Genomic DNA, 19,683 nt, shown 5'->3' on the forward strand with positions numbered 1-19,683 from the left:
GCATTTGGCTGTGATGAAGCCTGTGGCATGCCGTCTGCAAAGATAAGAAGGGGAAGATGGATGTATTTCTAATGCAATCAGGAAGCCCCTCTGTAATTTAAATATATTATCATACCCTGAGAAAGCTGGTGTTTGGATGTCCTAAGATAATTCACAGTTTCTCCCTGACAAACATGATTGAATTACTTGTGGGAATGCAGCAGGTGTAGTCCTCAATGGATCAATGCTGTCTGTGTTCATTATCACAGCAAACTCCAGGAAAACTGTAACTGAAGTCAGAAGGCGTCAGTTTATTGATGCAGTCTTAGTGATTTTGCTTGCGATGCTCACATCCAATTTGCCACCAAAAGTTTGATGCCATGCAAACACTGCATTTCTGGAACACCAATACTGTTTCCTGCTTGTACCCAGAAGGAGGGATGAGTCCCCATCTTGGCTGCTTGTGTTTCAGTTTATATATAAAAGACTAAACAATAGTTTCAAGACATTTGGAATTCTAGGAATGTTAGAGTAATGTGGGATGGAATTGTCATCAAAGTGTGCACTCCGGGTGTCACTTTTGCAGTCTGCTTGTAAAGGTCTCAAGTGAATTATAATAAAAATAACTAACATTATTGAGTCCTAGTGGTATACTCAGCTGTGTTTTAAACATTTTAAGGTGTATGTCTAATTCATTTTTCACCGCAACTCTGTGGTAAGGGGTTATGAGTATCCTTATTTTATAGGTAAAGAACCTGAGGCCTAGAGAGTTGAAGTGGCTTGACCAAGATCACTCTTTTGAAAATGGAAGGGCCAGGGTTCAAGCCTAGGCAAAAGGACCCCAAAGCCCAAAACCTTTATGTTATTGTTGTTCAGTCACTAAGTCACGTTTGACTCTTTGTGATCCCATGGACTACAGCATTGCAGGCTTCCCTGTCCTTCATCATCTCCCAGAGTTTGCTCCAGCTCATCTCCATTGAGTCGGTGATGCCATCCAACCCTTATAATGGGAGGTTTCTCAGGCTCTAAGACTCTTCTACACAAGTGGTTCATAAACAGAATTCCCTTACTGGATTTAAAAAAAGGATTTTTCTATTAAAAAAAAAATGAAGAGCAAAAGACATGATATGATTAGCTGTAGGTCCCAGAGTAATAGGAGGTGAAATTAAGATCAGAAACTCAGAGTACTTTGTTGTGATGGTCTAGTCTCATCATGATGCCCTTCTTAGTTTTGCTTCTAAAAGATAAACATCTGAAAATAGTTGAGCTGATTTAAAAGAAAATTTTATGAATTTAACTGGTTAATTAGGTATAATAATCTGCATAGCTTAGGAACCATTATTATATAAATTTACCCAAGGTCAATTTTCAAGCCTATTTAAAAGTTAATTTATGTGAAAGGAAATTTCTCTACACAAATTAGAGATGTTTCTATTGCAAGAAAGACTTAGCACTTGGATATATTTAGAACAGAACATTTTGATCTCCCCATTAGCTTTGCTTCTTGATACGAAGTGAAATGAAAAGTTTCAATAACCCTTCCTGGAGGAATATCACCTTTTTGAATGATTATCTTCTGGAAAGCATGCATTTCCATGTATTTTATGGCATTACATTATTTTCCCAATGATTCCTGGTATTGTAGGTTTTTTTTTTCAATGAGCTATGACAAATATCATATTGGCCTCAGATATGCTTGTCTCTAGGGCTTCCCAGGTGGTACAGTGATAAAGAATCCACCTGCCAATGCAGGAGATGCAAAAGATGCGGGTTCGATCCCTGGGATGGGAAGATTCCTCTGGAGAAGGCAATGACAACCTGCTCCAGTATTCTTGCCTGGAAAATCCCATGCACAGAGGAACCTGGCAGGCTACACTTCCTGGGGTCTCAGAGTCAAATACGACTGACACGGCACATGCTAGTCTTTGTAATGCTGTTTCAAATGGACTTCAATCTCATACATCTCTTAATGTATATGATACTCTCCTTGTTCCTTAAAGCAGGATGACATAAGGAGAGGAAAAGAATTCTTATGTACCCAGACCATTTGTTTGTGTCATCTTGCTAACCCTCTCTCTTACATGAAGAAGAATGGACACATCTATCTATATATTTATCTGGAAAAGTTTGAGTAAGTGATTAGCAATTTGATTCAGAAACTTCAATTTTTTAAAAGTTAATTTTTATTTTATATTGGAGTGTAGTGGATTTACAATATTGTTTCAGGTGTACAGCAAAATGATTCAGGTATACATATATGTACATCCATTCTTTTTCAGATTTTTAAAATTTACTTAATTGTTCATTCAGTGTTTATACTTTTCCAAGAGAAATGTGAACAGCTAATTAAACACAGTTAACCCTTGTTTAATCAGTTAACCCTTGAACAATGCAGAGGTTAATCCACCTATAACTTATAGCTGGCCCTCTATCCAAGGTTCCTCTGCTTCCTTGGATCCAGCTATCCCTGGACCATGTAAAACTACAGTATATACTATTGGAAAATAACCACTTGTAAGTGGACCCATATCGTTCAAACCTGACTTGTTCAAGAATCAACTGTATTTTGCTTGAGGAGCAGTTGAAAAATTAAAATTATGGGGAAACAGTGCCAGAAACAATTGATGAAAGGAAAGCAATAGAGGTATTTAATTTTTCTTAATTAATTTCTCTTTATATACCTGTGCTTTTCCGTCATACAGCTTCCTGAAACAGAAATGAATGGTTTTTCTCTATGTTGGACTGATTGCAGTGAATTTTGAGTAGACTTCTTTTTTTTTTTTTTTTTTGGTAGTATGGTTAATCTCAGAATACCGCTTATAAAGGAAAATAATTTTAAGCTTTAAAATTCAGCTTAGCATTTTCTTGAGTTTATTATTTCAAAAGAATACCCTCTCCGCTTTTAAAAAATACTGATATTGCAAACCCTTTGTATAATTTCTCTCCAGTGTTTGCAAAAATCCCCTTTAGGTTTCTTCTGGTTCTGTGGAATTTCTCTTCTCCACATATTGACAAAATCATTAAACAAGCCTGAAGCTTCATGATGACTTTTCCAGCAGCACTTTCATTGCTCTTTATCATTACATTTAGTTACGTTTCATCTAGTTTTCAATATATGTGACAGGGTTCATATCCCAGCCAACTGGAATTAATTTGATAGCTAAGCATCTCACGAGCTGGCTCTGTAACACACTCTGCCAGATCCTGCCGTGTGTAAAGCATTACTACTTTCTTACCAGGAAAGATTATTTATAACTTGACTTCTTCCATGCTCATTTGTGTTTCTCAAGAAGGCAGGGAGGGGTGTGCTCACTCAGAGTGTTTCTCTTGGCATTCCTCTGTGTAAACCTCACTAATAACTTTCTATCATCACCTCTTGTGTCTTTCCTTTGGCGCACAAGGAGGAAAATGGAGATGCTTTGAATGACAGGCATTGCTTCTCAGCAAGAGGATGCTCTCTGAAGCTCTGGTGTTGCTCCAACTTCTCTCTCTCGCTGCCCATTAGTGGCTTGAGAGGGTTTTAAGATCGAGAGTGTGGTTTGGTAGGGAAACTGTTGGAACTGACCTCAGTAAATAATTTTTTAAGAGCTTAGTCCTTAGAGGTTAGTGTGGTAAGTGACCAGGGAATAATTGAGTATTTTTTCACTACTTGTGGGAAAAATAATTTTAGCCAAACATTTCAGGGATAAGAGAAAGGAAGTGTTTATATTTCTAAGATATGGCATCGTTCCAGATTGCTACCCTTTTGTAAGAAGCCAAAACAGATTTATGAATACTCTGAACCAGCGGAGAATGAGTTTTTTATTTGACCATTTTTCCTTTATTTATCAGTCTGATATTTTAATTTTATGGCCAATACATGTTCCCCAGTTTAGAGATTTCCCTCACATGGCATGATTAGCAGTCGTGTGTGAAATGATTATGTGGAAACATTACTAGCGAATTACTGCTTGTCTAAATACTGTATGTTTTCACTTGAGAACATTGGCTCTGGAATGTATTTCTGGCACTGTGAAAGGGGAAAAAAGTCTTGATGTTAAAATGCAGCCAGAATTTAATTTGTGAAATGGAGCTTTAAATTCAGTTGTTCCTCCCACTGGCAGCAACTTAAGGTTGCTTATTTCCTTTCTAGAATGAAAATTTGCCCTTTAAGACTACTTAGTCATATTTTTAATCATCGAATTGATAATTTCTTAGAGAAAGAGCCAAAACTTTGCACCATCCATGTTTATGTCTCTGTGTTACACAGGATCTAATTTATAAATCTTAGTACCATTTAAAACTAATGGAGTGGCCATTTCGAGGTCCATAACTACAGCAATTATGCCTTGGAACAGGGAAGTACGTTTTATATTAAGATTTTATACCAATAATTGTGGCTGACTTCTCATACAGTCTTAGACCCTAATCAGCAATAGTATTCTTATTATAAATGTAATCAATAACCTCCCCTGCTGGAGATTTACTGTTGGGGAGAATTGAGTCTAATGTATAAAATAGCTGTAGTACAAGAAATTCAGAGAGGGAGAAAAGCCAGGAGACATACTTTTATTTTCCAGGTTATTTTATCTTATAGTAGAAAGAAGTTTATCACTTTGCCTTATGAAAAAGCTTTATTAGTATTGAGATTGGTTCATTTGATTTCTGGAGTACACATTTCTTCCATGCGTGCTGAGTTGCTTCAGTCACGTCTGACTCTTTGTGACCTAATGGACTGTAGCCCTCCAGGCTCCTCTGTCCATGGGATTCTCCAGGCAAGAATACTGAAGGGGATTGCCATTTCCTTCTCCAGGGGATCATCCTGACCCAGGGCTTGAACCTGTGTTTCTTGCATCTCCTGCAGTGGCAGGCACATTCTTTACCACTAGTGCTGCCTGGAAAGCCCACACATTTCTTACGTATCCCCGAAGCACGAAAAAAGGTGTGGTGGAGGTGTCTTTGTTAATTTCATTATTCTGACCAGAAAAGATTCTTTGCTTATATCCTAAATACGCCCCATGTGAGAAAGAAGAAAAATTGAAAGAAGTCATTCACCACCTCCAAGTTCTGTAATAAAAAGTCACTTTCTCCTCTCTCCCAGCATTTGATGTTGATGACTGACAGTGTGTGTGGAACCTTAGTCTCATTAGAGTGCAGGCCAAGGAAGGCATCATAACCAAGAAGATCAAAACTCAGAACTGAAGCGGGAACTTTGCATTCAAACTTGAGTAAATACAGAGGAAAAGACTGAGATACCATCCAAAAATTAGAAGTCAAAAGAAAATGGTTAAAAAATCAGCACCTATATTCTCTTAGCCGTACGATTCTATATTTGTTGTGAATTGAACATTTTCAGAAAGACATCATGATTCATTAGTCTGAAAAATTACTGCATTATCATAAGAACAGGATTGTTGATTCTAATAGAAGTCAGCTTTGGATCACTTATAGTATGAATTAGCCTCATAGCGTTAAACCATGCTAGGAAGATGTAGATTGCTTATTCACTGAATAAGATGATTTTAAATATGACTCTGAGGGCTTCTGTTACCAGAATTGCCCACAAGGACCTTACTTTGTAATTCCAGAACTCTAGTGGGCAAGTACTGTTTCGTAGATTGATTTCTTATAATTAGCTTTGAGATAAACAGGAAAACTGGTTGGCTTCCTTCTGTAGGTAATTTGGCTGTGATGGTGTTGGATTATAACTGTTACTTGTCCTGGTGACATCCACAGTTAGTAGTCTCAGTGTAAATGAAAAGCTACCAGCATATATATATTTATCACATAAGGATGTATCTTGTGAAATGTAAAAGTGGGGGGAAAGTGATTACATTCACAAACAGCCTAAAGGTACAGTGTCTTTTTAGTGAAGATACATGGGATGTGGTGGACAGTATCTTCTTTGGGTTGCCCCAAAGAAATTGAAGGCTACATACTGGCGAAATGTGGTTTTCTCCCCCCACCCTTTTTTTTTGTTCTTAGAGAAATACAAGCTATATGATTTGTCTTTAATATAATATAGAGATTGCAGTCCTTAGAGCATCTCAGTTGCATTTAAGCCATTTAGAGGAAATGGAGCAAAGGGAAAGAGTAGAGAATGGGAGAGCGGAGTTAAAAAGAAAAGAATGACATGGATCCAGAGTGAAGGGGGAGCAGAGTGGGCAGAGTGGACAGGGTTCAAGGAGGAGGCATAGTTAAGAGAGAAGTCGATTCAAGGTAGCAGCTGATGAGGGAAAAGCAGCCCCAGGACCAGTGCCCCATTGTCTATTGGCCTCAGAGCAATCGACTGTTTTTATTTTTTTTAAATAGCATTTTGACTGTTTCTCCATTCTCTAAACTCTCATTCACTGTCTTCTTTTTCACTTGCAGATACAAAAATAAAAATAGCTTTTTTGACATTATCTTAAAAATTCACAGACCAGGCACTATATGAGAGTGGACCCTTTTGGGATTTAAATAGTAATCCTGCCTTTTCCCGTTTGAAAAGAAGAAAAAGAGTAAAAATCTTTCAGTTCAGTTCAGTTCAGTCGCTTAATCGTGTCCAACTCTTTGTGACCCCATGAATCGCAGCACGCCAGGCCTCCTGGTTCATCACGAACCCCTGGAGTTCACTCAAACTCATGTCCATCAGTCGGTGATGCCATCCAGCCATCTCATCCTCCGTCGTCCCGTTCTCCACCTGCCCCCAATCCCTCCCAGCATCAGGGTCTTTTCCAGTGAGTCAACTCTTCGCATGAGGTGGCCAAAGTACTGCAGTTTCAGCTTTAGCATCATTCCTTTCAAAGAAATCCCAGGACTGATCTCCTTTAGAATGGACTGGTTGGATCTCCTTGCAGTCCAATGGATTCTCAAGGATCTTGTCCAACACCACAGGTCAAAAGCATCAATTCTTCAGCGCTCAGCTTTCTTCACAGTCCAACTCTCACATCCATACATGACCACAGGAAAAACCATAGCCTTGACTAGATGGACCTTTGTTGGCAAAGTAATATCTCTGCTTTTGACTATGCTATCTAGGTTGGTCATAACTTTCCTTCCAAGGAGTAAGCGTCTTTTAATTTCATGGCTGCAGTCACCATCTGCAGTGATTTTGGAGCCCAAAAAAACAAAGTCTGACACTATTTCCACTGTTTCCCCTCTATTTCCCTTGAAGTGATGGGACCAGATGCCATGATCTTCGTTTTCTGAGTGTTGAGCTTTGAGCCAACCCTTTCACTCTCCTCTTTTACTTTCATCAAAAATCTTTAGGCAGAGAGATGTGACGAATCTAAAACTATAAATAACAGTGCTCACTCTTTTCTAATTTTCTGATTGGAGTACATTTGAGGAAGAGAGTAAAATGAGTAAACAAGTGAGACTGTCCTTTAAGAGGTGAAACCTTGAAGCTGTGCATTTTCATCCATGGACCAGCTGTATGTAGTGTTTTCTATGTACAATCCAGATTTCAATGGGCCTGAGTGTATCTTCTAATGCAACTTCAGAGAGGAAGGAAAACAGTAATATGAACAATAAGAATGTTTTATGTTGTAGGTAGATATTATATTTTCAGATTCTTCATTACATGAAGTATGTTTGGCATCCAACACCTTAACCAGCTTTCAGAACTTTCTTTTCTAAAGGCCAAGGCAAGCCTGTGCAATTTACCAGGATCGAGTGTTCCTCAATGTGTTTGTCTAACACAGCTAGAAAATGCCCACTATACCAGCATACCCTTTTGGTTGTAGAATTGTGGCTCAGGTTCAGTTTTCGATGGGCTGACAGGGTTGCTCTGCGCTATTTTTGTACTGTTTTTTATTTGCACACAAGCACAGCAGTTCATTTACCTTTTCGAACTTTTGTTCCTCTCTGTCGGGTTAACAGGACAAATAACCTTGTTTAATCGTTTTCTTCCCCACCCACTCTCAGAGTCGTCAGCTCTGCAAACATCCCCTCATTGCTTGTAAACTCTCTAAAGCTCAGCAAATACCTTTCTGTGTGTAGCTGAATTTTCTTCCCTGCACAGCTCCACTTTCTTCCGACCAGAAGGGAGCCTAACTTTCTGAACCCTCTTCTGTTGTCAGTCTCCCAAGAACTTCTCTGTTTCTAAATTGCACAGAACTTGAAGTGAACAGACTAGGAATATGTGAGGGCGGGGTGCTCTCTGTTCAGAGCTCTCACCTTTGTGCTGGCCTGGGGAAAGAGTAAAGGCGTCAGAGTGCCCTGGGCAGTGTTGAGCCAGGGTGACTAGGAGGTAATTAAGAAACCTCGTTGGGAAAGATACAGGCAGTCAGGGAAGAAATGAATTTCCTCATAGATAACATGTCCTCCCTCCTTGGGGACTCATAAAATAGGGTTTCTAATATATGGAAGTTTTTTCCTAATAAGAAATCGAATAGTGCACCGGGTGATCTCTGTCATTCAGCACTGGTTCTGTGAATGCGTGAATAAGGGTTTGTAAAAATCAGTCCTGCATGAGAGAATATGCCTTAGTAGGAAGTTAAAGGAGTGCCTTAAATTCATTAAAAGTCTGAGAGCTGTAAGTTTAACCCTGAAGGCAGAAATACTGTTGAGATTCAGGTGTTAGAGTCAAACCATCAAAGTTCCATTCCCATTGTAGTTACTGAGTGTTGATAAGTCTCAGTTTTTTTCATCTGTAAAATAGGAATAATGCCATTAGCTTAGTGGCATTGTCAGACAATGAGCCAAGTTAGTTAGCTAAATGACTTAGAATTGTACTTGAAACACAGTAAAGTCTGGGTATACGATATTTGTAGAGATTGTTGTGACAGAAACTGAAAATGGATAGTTTAAATGAGTTACTTTTTTAGATGTTCTGAACGGCCTTAGCATTTGGGGGTGTTATTGATAAAGCACACTGAGATGGTGTAAGGAGAACGTGTGGATAATCTGCCCATAATAGGTGTAGAATATCTGTCCTCATATCTCTCTGCTGGGCTCAGCAACTCTTTCCTTTTCCTGTTTCTTTGGGCTCATTCATAGTAAACTCATAAGAAAAATGGCTCCTATATTGATGTATGGAAGAACTGGGAGAACATTTGCTCACACTTAAATTATTAAGGGCTGATTTTTAAGCTTTCAGTTCAGTTCAGTCACTCAGTCGTGTCCGACTCTTTGCCACCCCATGGACTGCAACATGCCAGGCCTCCCTCCCAACAACAACTCCTGGAGTTTACTCAAACTTATGTCCATTGAGTCGGTGATGCCATCCAACCGTCTCATCCTCTGTCGTCCCCTTCTCCTCCTGCCTTCAGTCTTTCCCAGAATCAGGGTCTTTCAAATGAGTCAGTTCTTCACATCAGGTGCCCAAAGTATTGGAGTTTCAGCTTCACCATCAGTCCTTTAGTGACAAAAGTAACATTTGGTGGGACTTCCATACTAATGCATGGAATATGCCATTTTCTTTTCTGCCTATGCAAAGACAAGAGTGCAATTGGAGACTGGAAGAAATAGAAGAGTATCCAAAGTATGTAACTAAAATAGAATTATTTTTAAATTCTAAATACATATACTGAATAGGTAACAATATGCAATACAAATGCAAAAAAAAAAAAAAAACCCACTCTACTAAACTGATGAATGACCTGTTAAATAATGGTGCAAATGGAATGACGTGGGAGATCCGTGTGTTACACTAGCTCTCTAAGTGGTTCCCATGCACGCCCTGAAGATTGTAACCTACTAGGGTCATTTGGTCTCACTGACTTCCCATTTAGCACAATATTAAGTAAAGCTGCAGTCACTTTCCTGTTCTTTTTACTGTATGAGCTTTCTGCAACTCTGCTTCCTGAGAAACCCTCTTTGCTTTACTTTAAATGGAAAAATGGCCATTTAGTGCTTGTTGGCTGTTGTTCGGTTGCTAAGTCATGTCTGACTCTTCGCAACCCCATGGACTGTAGCACTTCAGGCTTCCCTGTCCTTCACTGTCTCCCAGAGTTTGTTCAAACTTACGTCCATTGAGTCAGTGATGCCATCGAACTGTCTCATCCCCTGTTGCCCCCATTTAGCAGCCTTCATTTACATGGGTTTTTCCAGAAATAAGTAAGGTGTGACTGAACTGTCTTCCTCTCTGCATAAGTCTTCTTTCCCTAGCATCTTTCTCAAAAACTCAAGAAGCCTGACACCCGTCTACTACTCACCTTCAGTATCATGTAGTTAATAACATGCTTTCCCCTTTCCAATCAGAAGGTTTGTTACTGCCCTTGGGCAATATGTTCAGCACTCATAGCCTGAATGTTCAAAACGAGGTAAAAAAAAGACTGAAACTTCTGCGCATGTTTTCATTAACTTTTTTCACAGCCTTGAATTGATTGCTTCCCTTCCCCCAGAGCATACCCGGTGTGACCCTGATTCAGTGTGGTTTAATCAATAGACTGCAGAATGACTCATTTGTTTCCAGTTATTTCTTTACAGAATATTTTCCAAGCAAAGGTGAATATGGGAAAACTACTGCCTGTGAGCAAGAGTGAAGGGAAACACGGAGTCGGAGACAGACGGCTCTGTGCTTGTGTTTACTGCAATAATTTTTTAAAGAGAATAAAAGGTGGAGAGGAAGAATGGCCGTAAAGATGCCTCTCCCTCTAAGACAATGTTTCTGCCACACTGTACGAAAGACCTCTTGATAACAGGCGTGTAGCACTTTAACGCCCATTGTTATTGTTTGTACTGATCTCTTAAAGCCATGGAAAAGATAAATTCCCTACTGAATGGATCTGGTGGAACTCTGCAAATTTTCAAAGCATCCAATCAGAAGAATATTAAACCTTTGAGGGCAGTTTAGTATTTTCCTTTTTCTCTTTTCTTCCTCTCTTGGTTCTCTCTGATGATTTTATGGGAGACCTAGTGCCAGTTTTAGTCTTTGGGGATACACAAGTGCAGTGCAGAAGGGTGGGTGAGCGGGGTGGTGCTGTCCCCTGCAGAAGTCAGCCATACGCCTGCAGGGAGGGAACGGCATGATTCATTTTTTATTTTTTTTATTTTATTTTATTTTTTAAACTTATTCCTTTATTTTTTAAAGCCCCTGCCGTGTCCCAGCTACTTTTCACATCCAGTCTTAATTCTCAGAGCAGTCATTTGATTTGAAAAATCAGGAATCTGAGAAAGAGGCAGAGTAATTAGCTCAAGGTCATCGAACACAGTACCGTGTGGTGAATTAGAGATTTGAGCTCACATTTTGCCTGGCATGAAATTTCTTTTGCTTCCCAGCTCACCACTCAAGCCAGCCAGGGTATGTGCTGTTGCTTAGGAGAGGGACCTAAGAGAACTGCAAGACAAAGGGCTCAGCAGCGTCCCAGAGAGGGAGAATGGAGCTCGGCCCGAGGCCACAAGTGTATTCTCGTCTCTGCGGCTCTGTGTCTGCAGAGCAGTTGTGGCCTCAATGAGTAGGGCACTGGGAATTACTACTTTAAGAGATGCTGCTGGAGAGAAAGAAACACAAAATCACCGGGAACCATAGACACATCTCACTGTGTTTGGTCATTGAGCCAGCCAGGAGGAATTATATACAGTTTCCTAACTACCTCCAAAACCTGAGCCATGGTGGTATTCTACCCCCTTCTTCTGGGAAAAAGTAAAAAGATGATGGCTACAAAGAATGCAGAAAGCTCACACAGAAGTGGTAAAATACACATTTTACAGGCCCTCTGGATATATTTTATTCGCTGTTTATGGTTAGGCACTATATATTTGTGAAGCAAAAGACAATTTTGATGGCAGTGAGAAGTTATATTTCAAGGTAGATTATTGGACAGTTTATGTTCTGACAAATAGGATTCATTAAAAAGTATGCCGTGAGCTACCTGGTCAGCAGGAGTTTGATGTGACCACATAACTTTAGAAAGTTCTTACAGGTGAAAACGGTACAGGTATAGGTTCAAAGTGTTCCTGTTTGTATTACCTCCAAAACAATTCTTAGAATAAGAGAATTAGATATTTGCAATAGAAATGATTTGTTACTTGAAAGATATTAAAATATGCAAGTTTTTTAGAAAAAGAAAATGCCTTGGAAACAAGGGGTTCTGACTATCCAGATGACAATTTCTGGACCAGTGGTTCTTGACAACAGATGTTTCTGTGTTAGTCACTCAGTCATGTCTGACTCTTTAATACCCCATGGACTGTAGCCCTTCAGGCTCCCCTGTCCATGGAATTCTCTAGGCAAGAATACTGGAGTGGGTTGCCATTCCCTGTTCCAGGGGATCTTCCCCACTGAGGGATCTCCCCACCCTAGGTCTCCTGCATTGCAGGCAGATTCTTTACCATCTGAGCCACCAAGACATACAGATGATTCTTGACAAGGATGGGGATGATTAAGTAAATGTACTGTGTTATCGATACAAGCTATGCAAATGAAACTTTGATTTAAGATAATAGTTTTTGAATCTTCCCTGGTGGCTCAGATGGTAAAGAGTCTGCCTGCAATGCGGGACACCTGGATTCAGTCCCTGGGTCAGGAAGATTTCCTGGAGAAGGGAATAGCAACTCACTCCAGTATTCTTGCCTGTAAAATCCTATGGATGGAGGATCCTGGAGGGCCCCAATCCATGGCATTGCAAAGAGTCAGACACGACTGAGCAACTAACACACACAAGAGTACCTAAAGCCAACTTAACTTTTGGCTTCCCTAGTAGCTCATCCAGTAAAGCATCCGCCTACAATTCAGGAGACCCAGGTTCGATCCCTGGGTTGGGAAGATCTTCTGGAGAAGGATATGGTAACCCACTCCAGTATTCTTGCCCAGAGAATTTCATGGACAGTGGAGCCTTGTGGGCTACAGCCCATGAGGTCGCAAAGAGTTGGACTCAGCTGAGTGACTAACACACACACAGTAGTTTTGAACATTTTTTTAGCAAATGAGAGCCTGTGTGATACTTCCTTCATTTCTTTGTCCCATTCCTTCTCACCTCCAAAATAAATTCATTAAGCACATATATAAAACAAAGGTAGAACAAAGTAACAGGATGTCTTCCTCACTGAGAACAGCAAAACAATACCAGAATTTTTTTTTTTTTAATCTTGCTCAGAGAGACTTACTAAAAACAAGTAGATATAAGATGGCATCAAGTGATGTGCTAAATGGACTCTATCTAGAGTGAGATTTCCTATGCTTTTTACTGAGATCTCAAAACATTTCACAGATTCACGCTTGAGTCTCATAAATAAAACATGACATGTGTAAGGCTAATAATTTCCTTTGTGAGGAGGGCAGTGATAGAGAAACTGAAATCGAAACAGAGATAGCATGGGACAAGTATAACCCTCAGTTTTTCATTTCTGTGTCTTCTCTCCTGATCCCTGCTTTCCCTGCTCGTCAGAACAAAGTGCTACCACTATGGTGACCAGCTGCTTTGACTTGTTACTAAAGCTGTCTATAGTATTTGATGTGGTTAATCGATGCCTCCTCCTCAGAAGACTCTCTCGGGCTGGCTCCCAGGACAGTATCTGTATTCTTCTCACCTCACCAGCTCCTCATGAGTTTCTTCCTTGCCTCCCTGACCTCTTAGCCTATGGTACCCAGGCTTTCGTCCTTGGCCACCTTCTCTTTTTTGCTCTACGCGTATGTCTCTTGTGGATCTCACTTTGTCGTAGGAATTGAAATACTATCTCAAGCTGTGGACTCCCAAATTTATATCTCCAGCTTGCACTACTCCAATGAACTCAGCCTTATTATGTTTTTAGCTTTCTTGACATTTCTGTTTGTGTGTCGTATGGGAATTCCAACTTCAAAACGTCCAGAACTGAGATCCCAACATTTCACACCATCTGTTCACCAACTGCCACCCGTAGTCTTCCCCACTTCGATAAATGGCACTGCTAGTCTTCCAGTTGTTCAGGCCAAAGATCCAGGAGTCATCTCTCTCACATCCAGAAGCAATCCATCAGCATATCCTACTAGTTTTTCCAAAAATTACCCGGAACCTAATCATTGCTCAACCCCATTGTGAGTCCTAGCCTGGTCTGTGCCACCATCATCTCTTGCTGAGATTAGTGAATTAGGCTCTTATCTGGTCTCATGCTTGATCTCTTGCTCTCCTCCCTTTTAGCCATAGTGATCCTGTTAGAATGTAAGTTGTGTCATATAAACCTTTTGGCTCAAAACTCTCCAATAGCAACTCATGCTGAGTAAAAACCAGAATTCTTTACAATGTTTGAAAAGACCCAACTTATCCTTGAGCAATTGAACAGTAGCACATTTATTCTCTGTTCCTCCACTGGCCATACGTGCGAGTCACCACCTTCATACCTCTGGAGCTCTTCTCAGATGTTACTGTCTCAGTGAAGCCCTGCCGGGCTATCCTGTTTGAACTTGTACTATGTTTTACTTTTTGCTCTTCCCTAGTTGCTGTCTATGGACTGTATCTTTCATCTGTTTTATTGCCTGTCTCCTCCCACTAAGAACGTCAGTGGCACAAGAGCAAGGATTTTTGTCTCTTTTGTTCATTGTTACTTCCCTGTCATCTAGAAATCGGGCCTGGCACATCCCTAGGCCCTCAGTGACTTCTGTTGAAATGAATAAATGAAGTTTCAGAACCTGAAACAGAGTTATGGAATAAGACTATGTAAATAAACATGTGTCTGTGAATACAGTTTTTCTCCTGGTTTCTGAGCTCTAGTCCTAAGATGACAATTTCCTGTGTCTGAACAAAGGTGCCTCTGAGTACCCAGATCTTTATCCTTGTGAACAGCCATTGCCTATTAGAGCCAATGCGATGGGAGAAGGGCATATTACCATCTCCATTTCTGTAAAATCCCTTTGGCCCAGAATGGTTTCAAAAATGCTACCCCAGAAAGGCAGACAAATCCAGAGACCTTAGTAGTTTCCCTTAGCCTCTGCTGCATTAGCCAGAGATAAATCTATGCAGAGTTCACTAAAGGGAACAGACAACTGCATTAAGCTGTGTAATGATGAACACTAATGGCGTGTGACACAATGGGTCTCTGTAGGCTCAGCTGCCATGCAAGTTGGGGGTTTTTCCTTCTGTTTTATAATGGTCATGAAAAAAGCAAAACCAAACCATAACCAAAGATGGGAAGAAACAACCTGCAGGCCAAGTTCAAGGTGATTTTCATGGTGTCTTTGTTTTTCCTTTTTGTAAGTATATACATCTCGAGTGTAAAAGGTACATATGCTATCGTGGAGTGATGGAGGACTCTGCTCCATTAAATAGAAATGTACTGCCCTTTATTCCCAATAGCAACCTGATATTGTTCATCCGTTTCCTTTTCCAAGGCATATGCATTATCATGCAGATTGTTAAATTGAGTTCTTTAGCTGCTTGTTATTTTACTCATCAGCACTTAGACTTTTATCATAGTGATCCGTGCTGGTTGATTTCATTTTCTGTGCATTTCCTTCCCATCCCTAATTTAAGTGAGGAGCTTGTTTCTTTATGTGTCTTTCTCCTCCCCTTTGCAGTTTCACATGGCTAGCCTAGTGATCCTGGGATAAATTAGTTGACTTTTTTCTATTGCACATGATTCTTGTGAGGATCAAATACCTATGGATAAATACGCTTTATAAACTACTGTAAATAGTTAAATTGATGATACCAGTGTGGATATTAGACCAGTTGATCTCCAAGATGTTTTTTAATTATAGAACTAAATTTATTCTAAAATTTCCCAAAGCAGTGTTTCTAGTACATTCTACAAATTTAGGTAATGGGATACATGAATGTCTTAGGTTCAACTCTTAGAAACCATAGGTTTTACATATATACATCATATTGAGTAGTCGGGCCTGATCTAAGACTTAAAAAAGAAAAAAATATGCAGAATGTCAGTGTGACCTACACATCCTATATTTTCGGCATGTGCCTCTCAGATATTCAGAACACATTTTACTCTCCTGCAGAATTATTTGACAGCAAGTTTTGTTCTTCACCTCTGTCTCTCCATGGATGATCTACCAAAAAATAGCACCTCCACTTGTTACTAAATAAAACCCCAGTATGGCTCTTCTATAAATCCAGTTTTATTACCTACTTCCAAAGTAATTTCTGACAATCCAGCCAGAACCCTTACTTTTTGTTTGTCATATTTAGGCTCGATTCTTGAAAAAGAAGGCTAGCTCTAATTTTAGCCTAAGAAGAAAAGATTACAAGGCCTATTTCAAGACCTTGGTTTTGCGTACCTGATGTTTGTAAATTCTAGGAATCCATTTTATTTTTTTTAAATAAGCGTTTCTGTTCTTATTTTCAGTGCCAATTTGTTTCCTTCAGCTTTCCCACATGCATGACTTTTATAGCCCCATATAAAGCAGAGTGCTCTACCATATTGATTTAATGGTATGTTTCAATAAATTTCCCCTGTTACAGTGCTTGCTCCACACCAGGCAGCCAAGTGGGGGAACAGACGGATGTGCTGGTTAACTAATTTTCAAAGAGAAAAAATTTCATTTTCTCCATTCTTGAATGTCATAGCTGTCCTGCCAATGACCTGATACTGAGATGTATTAGGTTCTCCCTGACATATGTTACAGGAAGTAGTGACCTGACCTTTTAAAAATTTTATTAACATTTATAAATTTGTTTTAGTGTATTATGGTGGAAGCAATGATTTTTCTTCAGAATGGATTGGGGTGACTGGTGAACAGATTGATAGCTGTGTCATATATTAAGCTGGTGGACATTTTGTAGGGTAGATAGATGCTATCTTTTTCCCTCTCTCGTCTCCTCCTACCTTTCAGGCTTCTGCTGATGGGGATGGTAATATGTAAAGGTTTTCTTTAAAGCATTTTACAAGCAACCGAATGATTACTGAGACCCTTTATGTAGCTGGTCAGATTTTGGTGATCGCTTAATGAAACGGTGAGGCCCGGATAGTCACCCAGCCTTTCATTCAGCCGTTCCTCAGTGCCTAATGTATTCCATGTGCTCTGCGAGTCACTAGGGATATAAAGTGGTGGCCTCAGTCCCTGTCCTCAAGTAATTTACAAACGGATGGGTTAAGAACCGATGGAAAACCATCAAGATCCTAATTAAAGTTTTCTTTTTCTTTTTTTCTTGTCTCAACTCTTGTGTTCAAAACCTTGACCTATACCTAAAAATTCTTCTAAACTCATATCTTGATTCTTCCTAGGAACTAATTTCATTTATACATAGTGTTTGGGTAAAAAATATTTGTCGTAGATTAAGAAAGGAAATCTTGATTAATGTTAACTATTGGAACTTAGCTATAGCCAGTATTATTGACTTAGCAATTCTCATCTTTCTCTCCATGCCCTAAGAGACCGAGCAGTGTGTGGTTTTATAAAAAGGACACCTCTCCCAGGACAGGAAACAGACGAGCTGGCACGTTGCCTTTCTAACCTGTTTACCGCAATAGCAGTTGTGATGCTGATGGTGATCGACACTCCCATCTATCATCTGCCTTTTCCCAGATGCTTCTGAAACATAAATTAAGCCTCCTAACTCCTCAGTGAGTATGGATTGCTGTTTTATTTTACAGTAAATATTTGGTTATTTTATAGACAGGGAAATTGAGGCATTGGGAACCTAAGTGGCTAGATAAATAAGTTATGGATACTGCTGGGAAACGTCAGCTAATGTTTATTGAGCCCGTGTGGAGCATGTGCTTTCATAAGCCCTGTGCAGTGTGTTTTGTTTCCGGCTTTCCCGCTTACTGCCTAAGGAAACAGAGAAGGCAATTGCACTCCAGTACTCTTACCTGGAAAATCCCATGAACGGAGGAGCCTGGTAGGCTGCAGTCCATGGGGTCGCGAAGAGTCGGACACGACTGAGCGACTTCACTTTCACTTTTCACTTCCATGCATTGGAGAAGGAAATGGCAACCCACTCCAGTGTTCTTGCCTGGAGAATCCCAGGGACGGGGGAGCCTGGTGGGCTGCCGTCTATGGGGTCGCACAGAGTAGGACATGACTGAAGCAACTTAGCAGCAGCAGCAGCCTAAGAAAAGGGTTCCATGGAACTTATTGGCTCGATTTTATCCGTCTTCATGGAAACTGTTGTTTTGTGGCTGTACGTTTTACTTTTCCACTTGCATTTTCTTAATACTTTTTACTTTAGCTAGCCAAGGACCTAATAAAAAGCATTTGCCATATTTCCAGGCTCCAGGCTTTTCCAGTTTTTCAAAAAAAAAAAAAGTGAACATTGTCATGTATCAGGTACTGTGCTAAGGGCCAAGGCTAGAAAGGTGAATTAAGACACAGTTCTTGTTCTAAGAAGCTCTATTCTAGTTGATCCTTTCTAGTACCATACACATGTAATATACTTGTTGTTCGCTTGATTTTAAAATGAAGAACTGTTTATTGTGGAACTTTTCAGAGCTTTACTAGAAAGGGTTTGTTGTGAATTTCCAGAGGCAAATAGCGTATGCAGCCTTGTCTAAGCTGATGGAAACGATAAATCCGTTACTTAAGAAGTATGTTTTAGAGTAGGTATTCTTTAGGACACATTTTAAAGAACTAATGACATGGCCATTTTTCACCCTCCGCTTGCCAGACAGCGCTCGAAGTGAGCAAGGGCAGGCAATCCAGCTTTCCCTGAACAGCTGTTGGGGATGTAATTGAGTTACTCTTTAAAGCTGTTTTCTCCCCCAAATTGAGTAGCAGCCTGTGAAAGAGAAGCAAACCGCCTCCCCACTGCTTACACTTAGGCTGTCTCCAGAAGGTATTTTTGTCCATGAGATCGACTCTTAAAAGATTAGCAGTCCCCTCATTTAGATCCTATATTCAACTTGAGAGGAGACTGAAGCTGGTTTACAAAGGCTTTGTGACTGACCTACGATAACAGAACTAGTTAAAAGCATAGCCTGGGAAAAAGCAAAAGCAAAACACATCTCCTGAGTCTACCATTACACCACACTGTGCCTCGGATGATATCTGATTAGAAGTGTTCTTCTTCAAATGCTTGAATCCCCAACAACTGGTGCATTTGGAACAAACTCCTGAATAACTAGACTTTACAATCAAATAGGCTAAACATAGTCTTTACTATCAAACTTTTTTAAAATTTTTTCCCACAAAATTCCTGAATAAGCCAACTATTTGTCTTTTACTTTATAGTTTTCTCATCTCACGTGCTTCTTATTCCATCGTAGTGTTTAGAGTGTTTTACCTAAATAACCATGTCATGTTGTAGGCAGTGATGAGCCTCTTCCTCCCACCTCCACAAATAAATACTATAGTGACTCACTATTAAAATCTGATGCTCTACAGAAGCCCTGGGTAGGTTATTCTGAATGGTTTTATGTCAGAGAAAGTGCAATAAATGTAGGGAGGGGAATATAACACATTAAATGTATGAGTGGAAAATAAGTTATAAGAAGGCCTTGCTTTTATCATGAATGCGTTTCAGAAGTGCCATATAAGTCAAATAAAAACACTAAAAGTTGTATAATGGACTGTGGGCACCTGTAGGTCATGTTCATGATTACTTGCCAAATGGCCGGCCTGTTTTCTGTGGTTTTTCTATTACAAGGTACTCGGTAGCATCATAACAGAATATAGTTTCATACTTGTGTGTAGGTTATAGTCCATCCATCTGATTCATTTGTTCTTCAGTTGTTTGTAGCTCAGAATGCGTTTCCTCATGGAAATCCTATTTGGTACAAACCAACACGAAACCGTTTTTTCCATAGTATATCTGTAGTCTTACCATAACTTTCTCATATTTGACTTAAATATAAGCATGTGTCCTGGAAATGGATTTAGAGTCGCGCTGGAGATTCTAGGAGCACATCTCTTCCTTTTGAAACCTGGCAGTG

At 39.9% G+C, this 19,683-nt stretch overlaps 1 protein-coding gene across 2 annotated transcripts in view; it reads left to right on the forward strand.

Annotated features, from left to right (window-relative positions):
• The window catches only part of EXOC4 (exocyst complex component 4), an 803,152-nt gene that overhangs the window by 378,571 nt on the left and 404,898 nt on the right, over positions 1–19,683 (forward strand). The gene's annotated exons all lie outside the window — the stretch shown is intronic.

The sequence above is a fragment of the Bos mutus genome, chromosome 4, assembly GCF_027580195.1.
Source record: "Bos mutus isolate GX-2022 chromosome 4, NWIPB_WYAK_1.1, whole genome shotgun sequence".
Lineage (NCBI taxonomy): Eukaryota > Metazoa > Chordata > Mammalia > Artiodactyla > Bovidae > Bos > Bos mutus.